The sequence below is a fragment of the Oncorhynchus gorbuscha genome, linkage group LG21, assembly GCF_021184085.1.
Source record: "Oncorhynchus gorbuscha isolate QuinsamMale2020 ecotype Even-year linkage group LG21, OgorEven_v1.0, whole genome shotgun sequence".
In the NCBI taxonomy this organism is placed as follows: domain Eukaryota; kingdom Metazoa; phylum Chordata; class Actinopteri; order Salmoniformes; family Salmonidae; genus Oncorhynchus; species Oncorhynchus gorbuscha.
Genome location: NC_060193.1, coordinates 23,425,222 through 23,442,492, shown reverse-complemented (window position 1 = coordinate 23,442,492; position 17,271 = coordinate 23,425,222). Strand labels below are relative to the sequence as shown.

The following is a 17,271-nucleotide window of genomic DNA, read 5'->3' as shown; positions in this document are numbered from 1 at the left end:
GCTCTTCTCGTGTCAGCGGCCTGTGTACTGTATCATCATTTTCAGTCCCAGCACGAAACACACACTGCAAATTAACTAAAACGCCTCACTTTCATTGATACACAATACAGTCTTCCCCTGCAGCACTGAGTCATAGAAACTTGGTTTGTTATATGACAAAACGGTTCTTCAAACACAGCCATAAATTGTTTCAAAGGACCTCACAAGGAAAGCAGCCAAGGACAGAGGCAGACAAGGTGGTTGCTTCAACCCTGCTTTCAAAACAGCAAAACTCATCTCTCACAAGAGCTCTCTTTGGGTTGAACAACTCAAATCAACTAGGCTATTCCATGTAAACGTATATTTGTTGAGTCTCCTCTTTTGAGGGAAACTGTCGTAATGGCGAAATTAGAAAGCAAACAAGTAGCGATGGGCGCTAATTGCTGTGTGTCAAAATTGGGCGAGTGCTAATTGTTGGAGCTGGAAACTGTAAAACATAGAAGACAGGATTGGTGCTTAGGTGAGCTCTCTGAAAGTGCTTACTGCCTACAAACTGCATGGAGATTGCTCAATCACACAGCTGCTCACGTAAAGAGACGTGCGCACAAACACACACGCACACACTCATACGCACACACACAATTACAAAGCACTTACGAGACATTTTCAACACCTCACTACCCCAACCTCTCTTAATGGATTTTATTTCACTCAGAGCAACAAACTCAACACAACCCAAAACTGAGCTATAACGCAGCTGAACGGGCATGGACTGTAGAATAACCAAATGCCAAGTCATTTGCATGTACTGTTTCATACATGCACATACTCTTTTACTCTGCCTAGAAAAGTCTCAAACACAGAAAATGTAATAAAATGATATACTGCATTAAAAAAAGCAATTAAACCAACATGTGATGACTTTGTTTAAAATATAAGAATATAATTTATCAAAAAAGATCAGCAGTAGACCAGCACAAAGCATTGCAACCGTATTATTCTCAAAATAAATGTTGTCTACAACAACCATGATAGACTTGTATGATCACAACAGGAGCTTAACAACATGGAACATCTCTTGAGGGGCATTGGTAAGGCAAAGGGGAGAGAATGTAGCCTGTCTTCCTCTGGCATCACTGGCCATCTCAACCCCATTGGCCATTCTCTGCTCTGCATTCCGATGTCTTACTGTCGAGTAGAGTAGAGTATGCTATGAAGGCCCCTAGCGGCTAAACTTGCTCAGCGAGCACAGGTGTTGTTCGCAAGTTTTATTGGAAAAATTGTCATGGAAAAAAAGGTTCGCTTTCACCTGATTTAGTGACGGGCGTTTTCGCCTTTATTTGTGTGCCCTTTTCAACGCCTGTAAACCCAGGGATACAGTTCGCCCTGTCCGACAGTTAAGTTAGGACCGTTAGGAAACAAAAATGGGTTCCAAAAATAGGCGACAACATAGATAAGACCCGCGTCTCTTCCAAGTGCGAGGAATGCGGCTTTATATCATGATGGCAGACTCCACAAAAATCGCTGTTTTCCAATCAAACTGTGATATCACTATCGTAATCTTAAAAGAGGACCATCGATTAATCGGAAAATAAAAATCTGAGAAGCAAATAAAATACTTTATGAATGTTTTATGAGCCCGATCATCTATCTATTTATGAGCCCGATAATTGGTATTATTCTACCATAGGACTACACAATACGATAATTGGTATTATTCCACCATAGGACTACACAATACGATAATTGGTATTATTCCACCATAGGACTACACAATACGATAATTGGTATTATTCCACCATAGGACTACACAATATAATAATTGGTATTATTCCACCATAGGCCTACACAATACGATAATTGGTATTATTCTAACATAGGACTACACAATATATTAACTGTATTTCCGTAGCCTTCTGCTGTAGAATTTACATGATCATACAGTAAACGAATACCCAGATCCTCAAAATCGTCTAGTCTACTGGAATAATCATAAACATAATAACTCAAATACCTATTGGTATCCTGTTCTAAATGTGTATGTATATTGAGTAATTTAATTCAATGGGACGCTCTCGTCCTTCACAAAAAAAGGCACTGGTCTATCAGTCAATTCCATCTCAATTAACTGCAGTCTTCCTTTCCACTCTACAGGCCTACATAATAAAAACAACAAACTCATCGATAAGTATAACTCACGTAATGCCTAAGCACAGACATAGTTTGGTGCTCCAATATATTTGACAATAAACAAATACAACAAATGAATCGCATCTCAACACGCACCACACTATTGGAAAGACTTGTGGCGACGACTTCAATCCGCTCACACTGTGCGTGAGAAGTCATACATCCACAAATTCGCCAATTTGAATGGTGATTTCCATAGAAGCTTACCTTATCATATTTTCATTCAGTCTTTGAACTCGGTCTCCAGTTGTATAAGAATAGTCGCGAATTACATCCAGAATGATAGCAGTATTAGATAAATAATCCGTCTGTACTTCTATATACGCTTCGCTTCCAGTCTGTCCGCTCTTATTTCGCCTCTTTTCCTTGACTTTGCTTTTTTACTCTTTAAATGAATCTTCCTCAAAGCAAGAGGCAAACCACAACAGCGAGCGTATGGACCAGAACGTCCAGCGATGAAAACGTGGTATATTTCCCGTCGTTGTGCGCGTTAGGTATTCATTATTCTATGTGTCGAGACTGTAGTTCTGTGTGTGCCGTGCAGCAGGGACGCGTTCTCGTTCTCTCTTGCCGACACTCATACACAGACTGCCCGACTCAGGCACAGAAACCGAGAGGGGATGGAACGGTGACGTCACTCAACAGGAACAACTAACTCCCCGAGATCAACTTTCTCCCCTTCAGTCGACTAAAGTAATGCTGACGTTTGGACACCATGACACTTAACAGTTTTGAGGGAAACATTTGTCTAGCGTGGTAAAATAATCGGTCAATGGTTTTCAGACGGTGAAAATGTGTGAATTGAAGAAGAAATGTGTGTGTGTGCATGGGAGGGAGAGAGAGTATGACATTTTAAATGTATTTCTTATTTTGGAACTTCTGTGAGTATAATGTTTACTGTTAAATGTTATTGTTAATTTCACGTTTGTTTATTATCTACTTCACTAGCATTGGCAATGTTAACATAACACCTTTTAATTGAGAGAGAGAGAGAGAGAGAGAGAGAGAGAGAGAGAGAGAGAGAGAGAGAGAGAGAGAGAAAGAGAGAGAGCGAGAAAAATAGACTTTTGGCCATTTAGATTTAATTCGTGGGCTTAGTTTTATCTGAGGAATTCCACCATTTACTTACACAAGCCACATGTAGTTAAAACATGTTCAAGTGGAATGATAACAATACATTACAGATGACAATGTTTTTGCCCATGAAGAAACAATAATGTAATCACTAATGATTGTTTTAACAATGTAAGAAGCACTACTCATAATATATTTACTACTACTACTGCTCCTTCTGCTATTACTACTACTACTACTACTACTGCTCCTTCTGCTACTACTACTACTACTACTACTGCTCCTTCTGCTACTACTACTACTACTACTACTACTAATGCTCCTTCTGCTACTACTACTACTACTACTACTACTACTACTACTGCTCCTTCTGCTACTACTACTACTACTACTACTACTACTGCTCCTTCTGCTACTACTACTACTACTACTACTACTACTACTACTGCTCCTTATGATACTACTACTACTACTACTACTACTACTACTACTCCTTCTGCTGCTACTACTACTCCTTCTGCTACTACTACTACTACTAATGCTCCTCTGCTACTACTACTACTATTAATGCTACTGCTCCTTCTGCTACTACTACTACTACTACTACTACTGCTCCTTCTGCTACTACTACTACTACTACTCCTTCTGTTACTACTACTACTACTACTACTGCTCCTTCTGCTACTACTACTACTACTACTACTGCTCCTTCTGTTACTACTACTACTACTACTACTGCTCCTTCTGCTACTACTACTACTACTACTACTACTACTACTGCTCCTTCTGCTACTACTACTACTACTACTACTACTACTGCTCCTTCTGCTACTACTACTACTACTACTGCTCCTTCTGCTACTACTACTACTACTACTGCTCCTTCTGCTACTACTACTACTACTACTACTACTACTGCTCCTTCTGCTACTACTACTACTACTACTACTACTGTTCCTTCTGCTACTACTACTACTACTACTACTGCTCCTTCTGCTGCTACTACTACTACTACTACTACTACTGCTCCTTCTGCTACTACTACTACTACTACTACTACTACTGCTCCTTCTGCTACTACTACTACTACTACTACTACTACTACTACTGCTCCTTCTGCTACTACTACTACTACTACTACTACTACTGCTCCTTCTGCTACTACTACTACTACTATTAATGCTACTGCTCCTTCTGCTACTACTACTACTAATGCTCCTTCTGCTACTACTACTACTACTACTACTACTATTAATGCTACTGCTCCTTCTGCTACTACTACTACTAATGCTCCTTCTGCTACTACTACTACTACTACTACTACTACTGCTCCTTCTGCTACTACTACTACTACTACTACTCCTTCTGCTACTACTACTACTACTACTACTACTGCTCCTTCTGCTACTACTACTACTAATGCTCCTTCTGCTACTACTACTACTACTACTATTAATGCTACTGCTCCTTCTGCTACTACTACTACTAATGCTCCTTCTGCTACTACTACTACTACTACTACTACTACTACTACTACTACTACTACTATTAATGCTACTGCTCCTTCTGCTACTACTACTACTACTACTACGTCTACTACTACTACTACTAATGCTATTGCTCCTTCTGCTACTACTACTACTACTATTAATGCTACTGCTCCTTCTGCTACTACTACTACTAATGCTCCTTCTGCTACTACTACTACTACTACTACTACTACTACTATTAATGCTACTGCTCCTTCTGCTACTACTACTACTACTACTACTACTACTACTACTACTACTACTAATGCTATTGCTCCTTCTGCTACTACTACTACTACTACTATTAATGCTACTGCTCCTTCTGCTACTACTACTACTACTACGTCTACTACTACTACTACTAATGCTGTTGCTCCTTCTGCTACTACTACTACTACTACTACTACTTCTACTACTACTTCTACTACTAATGCTACTGCTACTACTACCACTACTACTACTACTACTGCTACTTCTACTACTACTACTACTACTTCTACTACTAATGCTACTGCTACTACTACTACTACCACTACCACTACTGCTACTACTGCTACTACTACTACTACTTCTACTACTAATGCTACTGCTCCTTCTACTACTACTACTTGTACTAATGACACAATGTGTTATTCATCTCTACACTTTTTAATAAGCCAGTATTATCGACTGAGGCAAACATATCATTGTGCATTGTATTCTTTAGTTCACCAAGCCATAACAAAGTCAAGTGTATGCCGGGACCTTATTTAGAGGATGAAAAACAATGTCCTGGGGCGACGAATGAGTGAGGGTGTTTGGAGAAAACTTGCTTTTGTGGCAGGGACCCAAAGCTTCTGATGAACAACTTAGCCCGCAGGCACAAACATCTCGCATCTAACAATGGTAACATTGAGAGAGCCACCTCACTCAGTGTACCAGTGTCCCAGCCAACTCTCTGTCTCTCAACTCTCTTCTCTCCTCTCTCTCTCGGTCTCTCTCTCTCACTCCCCATTACATGTATCTGATTGAGTAATGTTGATTTATCCACACAAATAATATTGAGTTACACTTTCGGGCAAAATTGGATATAGGGGCGTGTTGCTGAATATATATTTTATAGGTTAAATAAAATAGGCGGTTTTATAACAATGAACAATATGGGCACACTTGAGAAATATGTCATTTCAAATAACTTTTGATTTAGCAATTATCCAGTTCTGGCTATGTGAAAATGACAGGTTTGTTTAGACAGTGATGTTCAGTTGTACCTACAAAAGCAATGTTGTAAAATTGTTTGAATGTCATTGAAATGATTGTTTGAAAAACTCACGATTCAACCAGAGCCAAAGCCACAATTAAATGATTCGTCCTTGACATAATATGATATGCAGTGTATGCATGCATATACCTAAAGTATGTAACGTGAAAATGTCGACATTTGAAAAGTTGTTGACATGTCTTGTAATGTACAGCTTAAACCTAGTGACTAGACATGCTCAGACACATTACAGTACAAGCTATAACAGAAATACAATATGGCCGCAATACGACTAGCTACTGTTTTCAAGCCTGTTCTCTCTTTGAATATAATTGGATGAGACTAGTTATTAGATTTACAACCCCATGCTACGTCTAACCTTGTGGTTTTTATGTTCTTGGGCCAATAACAAGAATCTTGGCACAGTTATGAGAGTGTAATACATCAGGCTATTGTTGATAAATGTGGGCAAGGGTGGGATTTCTTTAGAGCACTCATTACCTATAATGGGTGAACTTTGTCATGTAGGACTATATGACGAGTCCACGAACCAACTGTCCAATAAGATGGATTCAATACAAAGGCAATCCAGATGCTTGGCTATGATACAGTGTTTCTCTGCTTTTGCATGAGATAAGTCGAGTTTGTTCCCTATTATGCCTGGCAATGTAGTGATCTTATACATTCCTACGGTGACGCCACATCTGGAACAGATGGTGAATATCATAAGATGAACACTGTTACAAGGAGATTAGCATGAACTCAATAGTGTGCCAATAGGCATTATTCTGATGCTCTATATACGTCGTGTTTACTCATCTACACAAACAAAAGTGTGTACATACAAAAGTACGAGGACACGTGCACGTCGAACATCTCATTCCAAAATCATGGGCATTGATATGGAGTTGGCTCCCCCTTTGCTGCAATAACAGCCTCCACTCGTCTGCTTCCATTCGGCCACAAGAGCATTAGTGAGGTCGTGCACTGGTGTTGGGCGATTAGGCCTGGCTAGCTGTCGGAGGTCCAATTCATCCCAAAGGTGTTTGATGGGGTTGAGGTCAGGGCTTTGTGCAGGCCAGTCAAGTTATTTCACACCAATCTCGACAAACCATTTCAGTATGGACCTTGCTTTGTACACGGAGGCATTGTCATGCTGAAACAGAAAAGGGCCTTCTCATAAACTGTCGCCATATAGTTGGAAGCACAGAATGGTCTAGAATGTCATTGTATGCAATAGCATTAAGATTTCCCTTCACTGGAACTAAGGGGCCTGAACTATGAAAAACAGCCCCAGACCAGTATTCCTCCTCCACCAAAATCTACCATTGGCACTATGCATTGGGGCAGGTAGCATTCTCCTGGCATCCATATGGTGATCTTAGGCTTGTGTGCGGCTACTCGGCCATGGAAACCCATTTCATGAAGCTCCTGACTAACAGTTCTTGTGCCAGAGGCAGTTTGGAACTTGGTGGTGAGTGTTGCAACTGAGGACAGACAATTTGTACGTGCTACGTGCTTCAGCACTCTACATTGCAGTATATAAAGTGGGAAACCCTCCACACACAATGGCAGGGTTCCCCAACTGGCAGCCCACGGGTGAATTTATAGAGTGCCCCAAGTAAAAAAAAACACAACATACTGTAAAAACATCAGCGATTCAGCTCCAAGTGATTTTAATTGTGGAAATCTGTTCCAAAGTATTCCCGCAAATAACAGAGCGATATATGTGATCGTATACAAATGTAAGCAAGGTTTGAAATGATTATGTTTCAGTCAAATATTATATCTGTTTGGGCTTCTTGTGGTCAATTTGCATTATACAAATTATTAGTAATTATGTTCCGGCCCCCTGAACATCTGCTCAAGAAAAAATCGTCCCGCGGCTGAATCTAGTTGAAAACGAGAACATTACCAATGCTAATGATATGTAAATGTCGCTAATTATGTCAAGAATCACAGAGTGCTCTCAGAAACCGCATATTGGCTGAGGGTAATACATATATTATACCGGCTGTGTATTATACACAAACAACAACAACAAACACCCTCACTGTGGTACAGTAAATCTCTGGAGACTTTGACTAATCCCAAAAACACTGAGGAGCTTTTTAATATCAGAAATGATGGGAGGTGGTGAATTCCCCTTTGACATGTGTTATTGGATACACCATCAAGTCCTTTAATGCAAATTGGTGCCATTGATTATTTGTGCTGATATTGAAGTGAAGGTAAGGCTGATCTGAACTGATAGACAAATTGATTTTTGTCACACAGAAAATATTGTTTTGTTGATTTGATCAATCCAAATGACATCATCCATATTGACAACACTTTACAATAAGGTGTCCTTTCAAAGGATTGCAAAGGGTTTATTTAAGTGATAATACCCGAGAAGCCGGTGTTTGGAGGATATTGTAATGGGTGTTTTTAGGCCCGAGACAAACCCACAAGGCTGCGTTCTGAGCCCTCTCCTGTACTCCCTGTTCACCCACGACTGTGTGGCCACGCACGCCTCCAACTCAATCATCAAGTTTGCGGACGACACAACAGTGGTAGGCTTAATTACCAACAACGATGAGACGGCCTACAGGGAGGAGGTGAGGTCCCTCGGAGTGTGGTGTCAGGAAAATAACCTCACACTCAACGTCAACAAAACTAAGGAGATGATTGTGGACTTCAGGAAACAGCAGAGGGAACACCCCCCTATCCACATCGATGGGACAGTAGTGGAGAGGGTAGTAAGTTTTAAGTTCCTCGGCGTACACATCACAGACAAACTGAATTGATCCACCCACACAGACAGCATCGTGAAGAAGGTGCAGCAGCACCTCTTCAACCTCAGGAGGCTGAAGAAATTCAGCTTGTCACCAAAAGCACTCACAGACCTCTACAGATGCACAATCGAGAGTATCTCCGCCTGGTACGGCAACTGCTCCGCCCACAACCGTAAGGCTCTCCAGAGGGTAGTGAGGTCTGCACAACGCATCACCGGCAAACTACCTGCCCTCCAGGACACCTACTACACCCGATGTAACAGGAAGGCCATAAAGATCATCAAGGACAACAACCACCCGAGCCAATTCCTGTTCACCCCGCTATCACCCAGAAGGCGAGGTCAGTACAGGTGCATCAAAGCTGGGACCGAGAGACTGAAAAACAGCTTCTATCTCAAGGCCATCAGACTGTTAAACAGCCACCACTAACATTGAGTGGCTGCTGCCAACACACTGACTCAACTCCAGCCACTTTATTGATGGGAATTGATGTAAAATATATCACTAGCCACTTTAAACAATGCTACTTAATATAATGTTTACATACCCTACATTATTCATCTCATATGTATACATATATACTGTACTCTATATCATCTACTGCATCTTTATGTAATACAAGTATCACTAGCCACTTTAAACTATGCCACTTTGTTTACATACTCATCTCATATGTATATACTGTACTCAATACCATCTACTGCATCTTGCCTATGCCGCTCTGTACCATCACTCATTCATATATCTTTATGTACATATTCTTTATCCCTTTACACTTGTGTGTATAAGGTAGTAGTTTTGGAAATGTTAGTTAGATTACTTGTTGGTTATTACTGCATTGTCGGAACTAGAAGCACAAGCATTTCGCTACACTCGCATTAACATCTGCTAACCATGTATATGTGACAAATACATTTGATTTGATTTGATTTGAAATGTATTCATACTATTCCATCGTTCCACGAGATATAGTCCTGACACAAATCTAGGGTTGCTACCCAAGCCGGTTGATCGTTTGTTCTATCAGTTCAGTTGCCGGAGACACGAGCCAGTCGTTAAGTTTTTTTATTTTCTAAATCTATGTTATTTGTTATAAATGTTCCGTTGCCATGATGGCTGGCATTTTTCTTATCCCTTCTTTGCTAGCAAGGCAACTTTGGCTAAGATAGTCACGTCAGACATTGTAGCCAGAATAACAATTGCTCTCTCGCCAGGCCACTGTTCAGAAGAGATAGCCAACTACAGAGCTAACACAATCACTTCAAACTGAAACTAGAATGACAGCAAACTAGCTCCATTTCGTGTTTTTCTATTGACATTTTTTCGTATACAGTGCATTCGGAAAGTATTCAGACCCCTTGACTTTTTCCACATCACAGCCTTATTCTAAAATGCATTACATTGTTTCCTCCCCGCATCAATCTACCCACAGTACCCCACAATAACGAAGTGAAAATTGATTTTTCGAAATTTCACATTTACATAAGTATTCACCCTTTACTCAGTACTTTGTTGAAGCACCTTTGGCAGCTATTACAGCATCGAGTCTTCTTGGGTATGACACTACACCCTTAACACATCTGTATTTGCAGAGTTTCTGCCATTCTTCTCTGCATATCCTCTCAAGCTCTTCATCTTGGAGGGGGAGCATCGCTGCACAGATATTTGTAGGTCTCTCCAGAGATGTTTGATTGGGTTCAAGTCCGGGCTCTGGCTTGGACACTTATGGACATTCAGAGACTTGTCCTGAAGCCACTCCAGCGTTGTTTGGCAGTGTGCTTAGGGTCATTGTACTGTTGGAAGGTGAACCTTCGCCCCAGGTCCTGAACAGATTTTCATTAAGGATCTCTCTGTACTTTGTTCAGTTTATCTTTCCCTTGATCCTGACTAGTCTCCCAGTCCCTGCCGCTGTAAAACATCCCCACAGTATGATGCTGCCACCACCATACTTCAACATAGGGATGGTTCAATCTTGGTTTCTTCAGATCAGATAATCTTGTTTCCCATGGTCTGAGAGTCCTTTCTGTGCCTTTTGGCAAACTCCAAGTGGTCTGTCGTGCCTTTTACTGCGGAGTGGCTTCCGTCTGGCCACTCTACCATAAATGCCTGATTAGTGGAGTGCTGCAGAGATGGTTGTCCTTCTGTAAGGTTCTCCCATCTTCACAGAGGAACTCTGGAGCTCTGTCAGAGTTACATCAGGTTCTTGGTCACCTCGCTGACCAAGGCCTTTTCCCCCCGATTGCTCAGTTTGGCCTGGCAGCCAGCTCTAGGAAGAGTCTTGGTAGTTCCAAACTTATTCCATTTAAGAATAATGGAGGCCACCATGTTCTTGGGGACCTTCAATGAGGCAGAAATGTTTTAGCACCCTTCCCCAGATCTGACCTTATATAGACAGGTGTGTGCCTTTCCAAATTATTTACCACAGGTGAACTCCAATCAAGTTGTAGAAACATCCCAGTGATGAACAATGGATACAGGATTCACCCGAGGTCAATTTTGAGTCTCATAGCAAAGGGTCTGAATACTTATGTAAATAAGTTATTTCTGTTTTTATATTTTATACATTTGCAAAAAAAAATCAAAAAACGTGTTTTTGCTCCGTCATTTTGGGGTGTTGTGTGTAGACTGATGATTACATGTTTAAAAAAAATCCATTTTAGAATAAGGCTGTAATGTAACAAAATGTGGAAAAAGGGAAGGTGCCTGAATCATTTCCGAATGCACTGTATAGCCATAAAAAGTATGCTGATTCATGATTTCGACTGGCTGATGAAAGCTGCGAGCCTGTCTGTCTCGCTCCGACTCCGAGACGTTCATTTCCATAGGACAGCTGGAGATCAATTTTCAAAATTAAAACATTGTTGGAAATGTCAGAGAGACAAGACAGCAGTGTTATTACAAATCTTCAGTGTTGAAAACCAAATGTTAGTCTAAAAGAAATGGGAGACAACGTCTAGATGCTTTTTACAGTGTAGATCTAGTATCTAAATTGCCTTGCTGAGCTGTGGATTGCAGTGGAATGCGCAGTCAGACGGAACAGGGTAAATATACACTACAGTTCAAAAGTTTGGGTTCACATAGAAATGTCCTCGTTTTTAAAGGAAAAGTACAGCTTTTTTGGGGGTTAAAATAACATCAAATTTATCAGAAATACAGTGTAAACATTGTTAATGTTGTAAATGACTATTATAGCTGGAAACAGCTAATTTTTAATGAATATCTACAGAGGCCCATTATCAGCAACCATCACTCCTGTGTTCCAATGGCACGTTGTGTTAGCTAATCCAAGTTATCAATTTAAATTGCTAATTTATCATTAGAAAACACTTTTGCAATTATGTTAGCACAGCTGAAAACTGTTGTTCTGATGAAAGAATCAATAAAACTGGTCTTCTTTAGACTAGTTGATTATCTGAAGCATCGGAATTTATGGGTTAAATTACAGGCTCAAAATGTCCATAAACAAATACCTTTCACCTGAAACTCATCAGTCTATTATTTTTCAGAGAAATGAAGGCTATTCCATGCGAGGAATTGCCAAGAAACTGAAGATCTCGTACAACTCTTTGTACTACTCCCTTCACAGAACAGCACAAACGGTCTCTAACCAGAATAGAAAGAGGAGAGGGAGGCCCCCAGTGCACAACTGAGAAAGAAGACAAGTACATTAGAGTGTCTAGTTTGAGAAACAGACACCTCACAAGTCCTCAACTGGCAGCTTCATTAAATAGTACCTGCAAAACAGCAGTCTCAATTGAACCCACAAATGCCGATGCTCCACTAGTCTAAAGAACACCAGCTTTATAGATTTTTTAATCACGACAACAGTTTTCAGTTGTACTAACATAATTGCAAAAGAGTTTTCCAATGATCAATTAGCCTTTTAAAATTATAAACTTGGATTAGCTAACACAACGTGCCAATGGAACACAGGAGTGATGGTTGCTGATAATGGGCCTCTGTACGCCTATGTAGATATTCTATAAAAAAATCTGCAATAGTCATTTACAACACTAACAATGTCTACACTATATTTCTGATTAATTTGATGTTATTTTAATGGACAATAAAAGTGTGCTTAAAATAAAGGACATTTCTAAGTGACTCCAAACTTTTGAATGGTAGTGTACATTTCAGCGTCATAGAGTTAGCCGGTGGTAACTTGTGGAATAGGCACTGGCTGGAATGTGGTTTTAACCAATCACAATCCAGGATTAGACACACCCCTTGTATAAACATAATTTATAGACAGTCAAGTATCATACATGAACAGCTATAGCTCATTGGTTGAAACGGAGTTATTGTCGATTTGGTGCTTGCAAAATAATGGGTCTGCTGACAGTGAGGATAGAATGTACTCAAGGACAGCCACTTTATCAGAGGGTACAAGTCAATCTGGGGCTTGCATGGCACCAGCCTCTTACCACAGCTGTCTCTCTCAAAGCCATGAACCAGACTATATGACAGCTGTTATGTCGCAAATCAATGTATCGATTCTCCTTTACTGGGGTAGTGTTAATCTCAGCAAGAATCATAAAGATCCTATTAAATTAATTAGTATTCAAATTCCTAATTCAACAGCGAGATAAACTACCTTTTAAATCTCCACTTTGTTGTTGTGTGTCAGTTCAGTTAGATGTAGAGTTAAAAGAGCTATACTACAATCAAGGATTTCCCACGAAGACCAACCAGCACATACTGATTTGATTTGTATTAAGTTTGGGCATTTAATCAGGCTTTGGATCAATTCAACATGATCAGTATGAATGAATTGCCCATTATTTTTAGAGTGGAATTTCCAGTGATTTACCTGAATTGGTTGAGTTAAAATGGATTGACTCCAACCCCAGATTATGTACAGTATTTCTACACAGGGAGTTCTAACAGGCTTCATAGAATGAGACCTTGGAGAAAATAATATCCAATACTTGTATTTTATTTGATCCTTATACATATATATATATATAAGGTACAGACCAGGCCTGTGTATCCTTGCCAAGGTGCTGTGCCTTTGTAGATGAGCCTACATCGCGTCATTACTCTCTGTTTGTGCATCTCGGGACAACACTGTTCATAACCTAGGGGTGAAGCGACAGACTCTCATCCAATTACTGAGTCAATCTTCCCTCGCCGCAATGCGCCGTTAAAACCCTCACCATTCCAATCAAGTGAACCAGTCATTGTACAAATCATTTCACCCCCATCAAAGTATCGTCTCTCACTCTTCAGATAACAATCTCCTAAGCGGATATATCTAATCTGACATGTCGAGACGACGGACGAGATTTACTTGTTAATGGCCACTGGCCAAATCAAATCACAATTATTTGTCACGTGCTTCGTATACAACAGGTGTAAACTAACAGTGAAATGCTTACTGGGTTCATCACAACAATAAAGAGTTAAAGATTACGACAAAAAAGTGACGAGGCAACAGGATAGATAATAGACAGTAGAGGCAGCGTATGTCGTGAGTGTGCAAGTGTGTGTTTGTGTATTTTAATTTCTGTGTGTGTGAGTATGAGTGTGTGTGTGGCGTCAGTATGCATGTGTGCGCGTATTACGTGTGTGTGTGTGTGTGTTGGGGTGTCAGTGTAAGTACGTGTGAGTGTGTGGGTAGAGTCCAGTGTGTGTGTGTTGGGGTGTCAGTGTAAGTACGTGTGAGTGTGTGGGTAGAGTCCAGTGTTTGTGTGTGTGTTAGGGTGTCAGTGTAAGTACGCGTGAGTGTGTGGGTAGAGTCCAGTGTGTGTGTGTGTGTTGGGGTGTCAGTGTAAGTACGTGTGAGTGTGTGGGTAGAGTACAGTGTGTGTGTGTGTTGGGGTGTCAGTATAAGTATGTGTGAGTGTGTGGGTAGAGTCCAGTGTGTGTGTTGGGGTGTCAGTGTAACTATGTGTGAGTGTGTGGGTAGAGTCCAGTGTGTGTGTGTTGGGGTGTCAGTGTAAGTAGGTGTGAGTGTGTGGGTAGAGTCCAGTGTGTGTGTGTGTGTGTGTGTTGGGGTGTCAGTGTAAGTACGTGTGAGTGTGTGGGTAGAGTACAGTGTGTGTGCATAGAGTTAGTGCAGGTTAATTAGTCACAAAGTAAGATGATTCGGCGAAGTGCAGAAGGTGAAAACCAAACCAACCCCCTAGGTGATATTATAGATAACACTACCCCCCCCCCTCACCAATTCTCAGCCAAGATACCCAATACGTCTCTTTTCTCAGAATGTCTCAGAACGTGTCAGTGACCGATGATGGATGGCGAAGCGTATAGTCTTACTTTCACGGTCAATTAACAGTTTGTGGAGATTGGAGCACTTAATGGTTGCTGAGTTCATGATACCAACAAAAAACACAGGAGGGATTATGCGACTTTGGAGCTGTCGCAAAGTTTGCCCTTGAACCTCAAAAAAGATTGATTGCGATGATTAAGTTTCATTTGGGTTGAGTTCGGAAGTAGATATATTGACATTAAGTCATGCAGCTGTATCGTAAAATCTTACACAATCAGTAATATTGTTTTAAAATAACTTTTTATAGCCCATGCCCCCAACTGTATTGGAACACTGTATGAAACTGTATAGAATTTGAACCAGATAGAAAGACTACATATTTGTTCCAGCTGTGCTAGTTCTAATGTCTATGAACTTGGTTGTGTTCGGTTCTACAAACCCATTCTACCTTTACATGTGAGTAACTACTCATCTCCTCTGGCCATGTATTTGTGGTGACCTCTTCTTGCCCGAGACATATAGTACCAGTCAAAAGTTTGGTCACACCTACTCATTCAAGGGTTTTTCTTTATTTTTACTATTTTCTACATCGTAGCATAATAGCGAAGACATCACAACTATGAAATAACACATATGGAATATGTAGTAACCAAAAAAGTGTTAAACAAATCAACATATATTTTATATTTGAGATTCTTCAAAGTAGCCAGGCTTTGCCTTGATGACAGCTTTGCACACACTTGGCATTCTCTCAACCAGCTTCACCTGGAATGCTTTTCCAACAGTCTTGAAGGAGTTCTCACATATGCTGAGCACTTGTTGGCTGCTTTTCCTTCACTCTGCGGTCCAACTCATCCCAAACCCAAACCATTGGGTTGAGGTCGGTGATTGTGGAGGCCAGGTCATCTGATGCAGAACTCCATCAATCTCCTTCTTGGTCAAATAGCTCTTACCGCAGCCTGGAGGTATGTTGGGTCAATGTCCCATTGAAAAACAAATGATAGTGGGACTAAGTGCAAACCAGATGGGATGGCGTATTGCTGCAGAATGCAGTGGTAGCCATGCAGGTTCAGTGAGCCTAGAATTCTAAACAAATAATAGACAGTGTCACCAGTAAAGCACCCCCACACCATCACACCTCCTCCTCCATGCTTCACGGTGGGAACCACATATGTGGAGATCATCCGTTTACATACTCTGCGTATGTCTCACAAAGACACGGCAGTTGGAAGCAAAAATCTAAAATTTGGACCCATTAGATCAAAGGACAGATTTCCACCAGTTTAATGTCCATTGCTTGTGTTTCTTGGCCCAAGCAAGTCTCTTCTTCTTATTGGTGTCCTTTAGTAGTGGTTTTTGCAGCATGAAGGCCTGATTCACATAGTCTCCTCTGAACAGTTGGTGTTGAGATGTGTCTGTTACTTGAACTCCGTGAAGCATTTATTTGGGCTGCAAATTCTGAGGCTGGTAACTCTAATGAACTTATCCCCTGCAGCGGAGGTAACTCTGGGTCTTCCTTTCCTGTGGGGGTCCTCATGAGAGCCAGTTTCATCTTAGCGCTTGGTGGTTTTTGCAATTGCACTTGAAGAAACATTCAAACTTCTTGAAATGTTCCAGATTGACTGACCTTCATGTCTTAAAGTAATGATGGACTGTCGTTTCTCTCTGATTATTTGAGCTGTTCTTGCCATAATATGGACTTGGTATTTTAACAAATAGGGCTGTCTTCTGTTTACCACCCCTACCTTGTCACAACACAATGGATTGGCTCAAACGCATTAAGAATGAAATGCACTTCACAAATAAACTTTTAACACAGCAAACCTGTTCATTGCAATGCATTCCAGGTGACTACTTCATGAAGCTGGTTAAGAGTGCAAAGCTGTTAGCCCAAACAACTACCTCTTTCCCAACTGTATTTAATTTATTTATTTATTTTGCTCCTTTGCACCCCATTATTTTTATGTCTACTTTGCACATTCTTCCATTGCAAAACTACCATTCCAGTGTTTTACTTGCTATATTGTATTTACTTTGCCACCATGGCCTTTTTTGCCTTTACCTCCCTTCTCACCTCATTTGCTCACATCGTATATAGACTTGTTTATACTGTATTATTGACTGTATGTTTGTTTTACTCCATGTGTAACTCTGTGTCGTTGTATCTGTCGAACTGCTTTGCTTTATCTTGGCCAGGTCGCAATTGTAAATGAGAACTTGTTCTCAACTTGCCTACCTATTTAAATAAAGGTGAAATAAATAAATAAAATA

The 17,271-nt window shown here is 40.6% G+C and overlaps 1 protein-coding gene across 37 annotated transcripts in view; it reads right to left on the bottom strand.

Moving 5' to 3' along the window:
- LOC124008624 (receptor-type tyrosine-protein phosphatase delta-like) overlaps positions 1–17,271 on the bottom strand; it is a 651,437-nt gene that overhangs the window by 214,504 nt on the left and 419,662 nt on the right. Inside the window, exon 1 of one of the 37 annotated variants that reach the window (XM_046320038.1) lies at positions 2,377–2,743. The exons of the other annotated variants lie outside the window; for them this stretch is intronic. The gene's annotated coding sequence lies outside the window, so the exon portion shown is untranslated. Of the gene's footprint in view, positions 1–2,376; positions 2,744–17,271 lie in introns of those variants that run through there. 37 annotated transcript variants of the gene reach the window in all.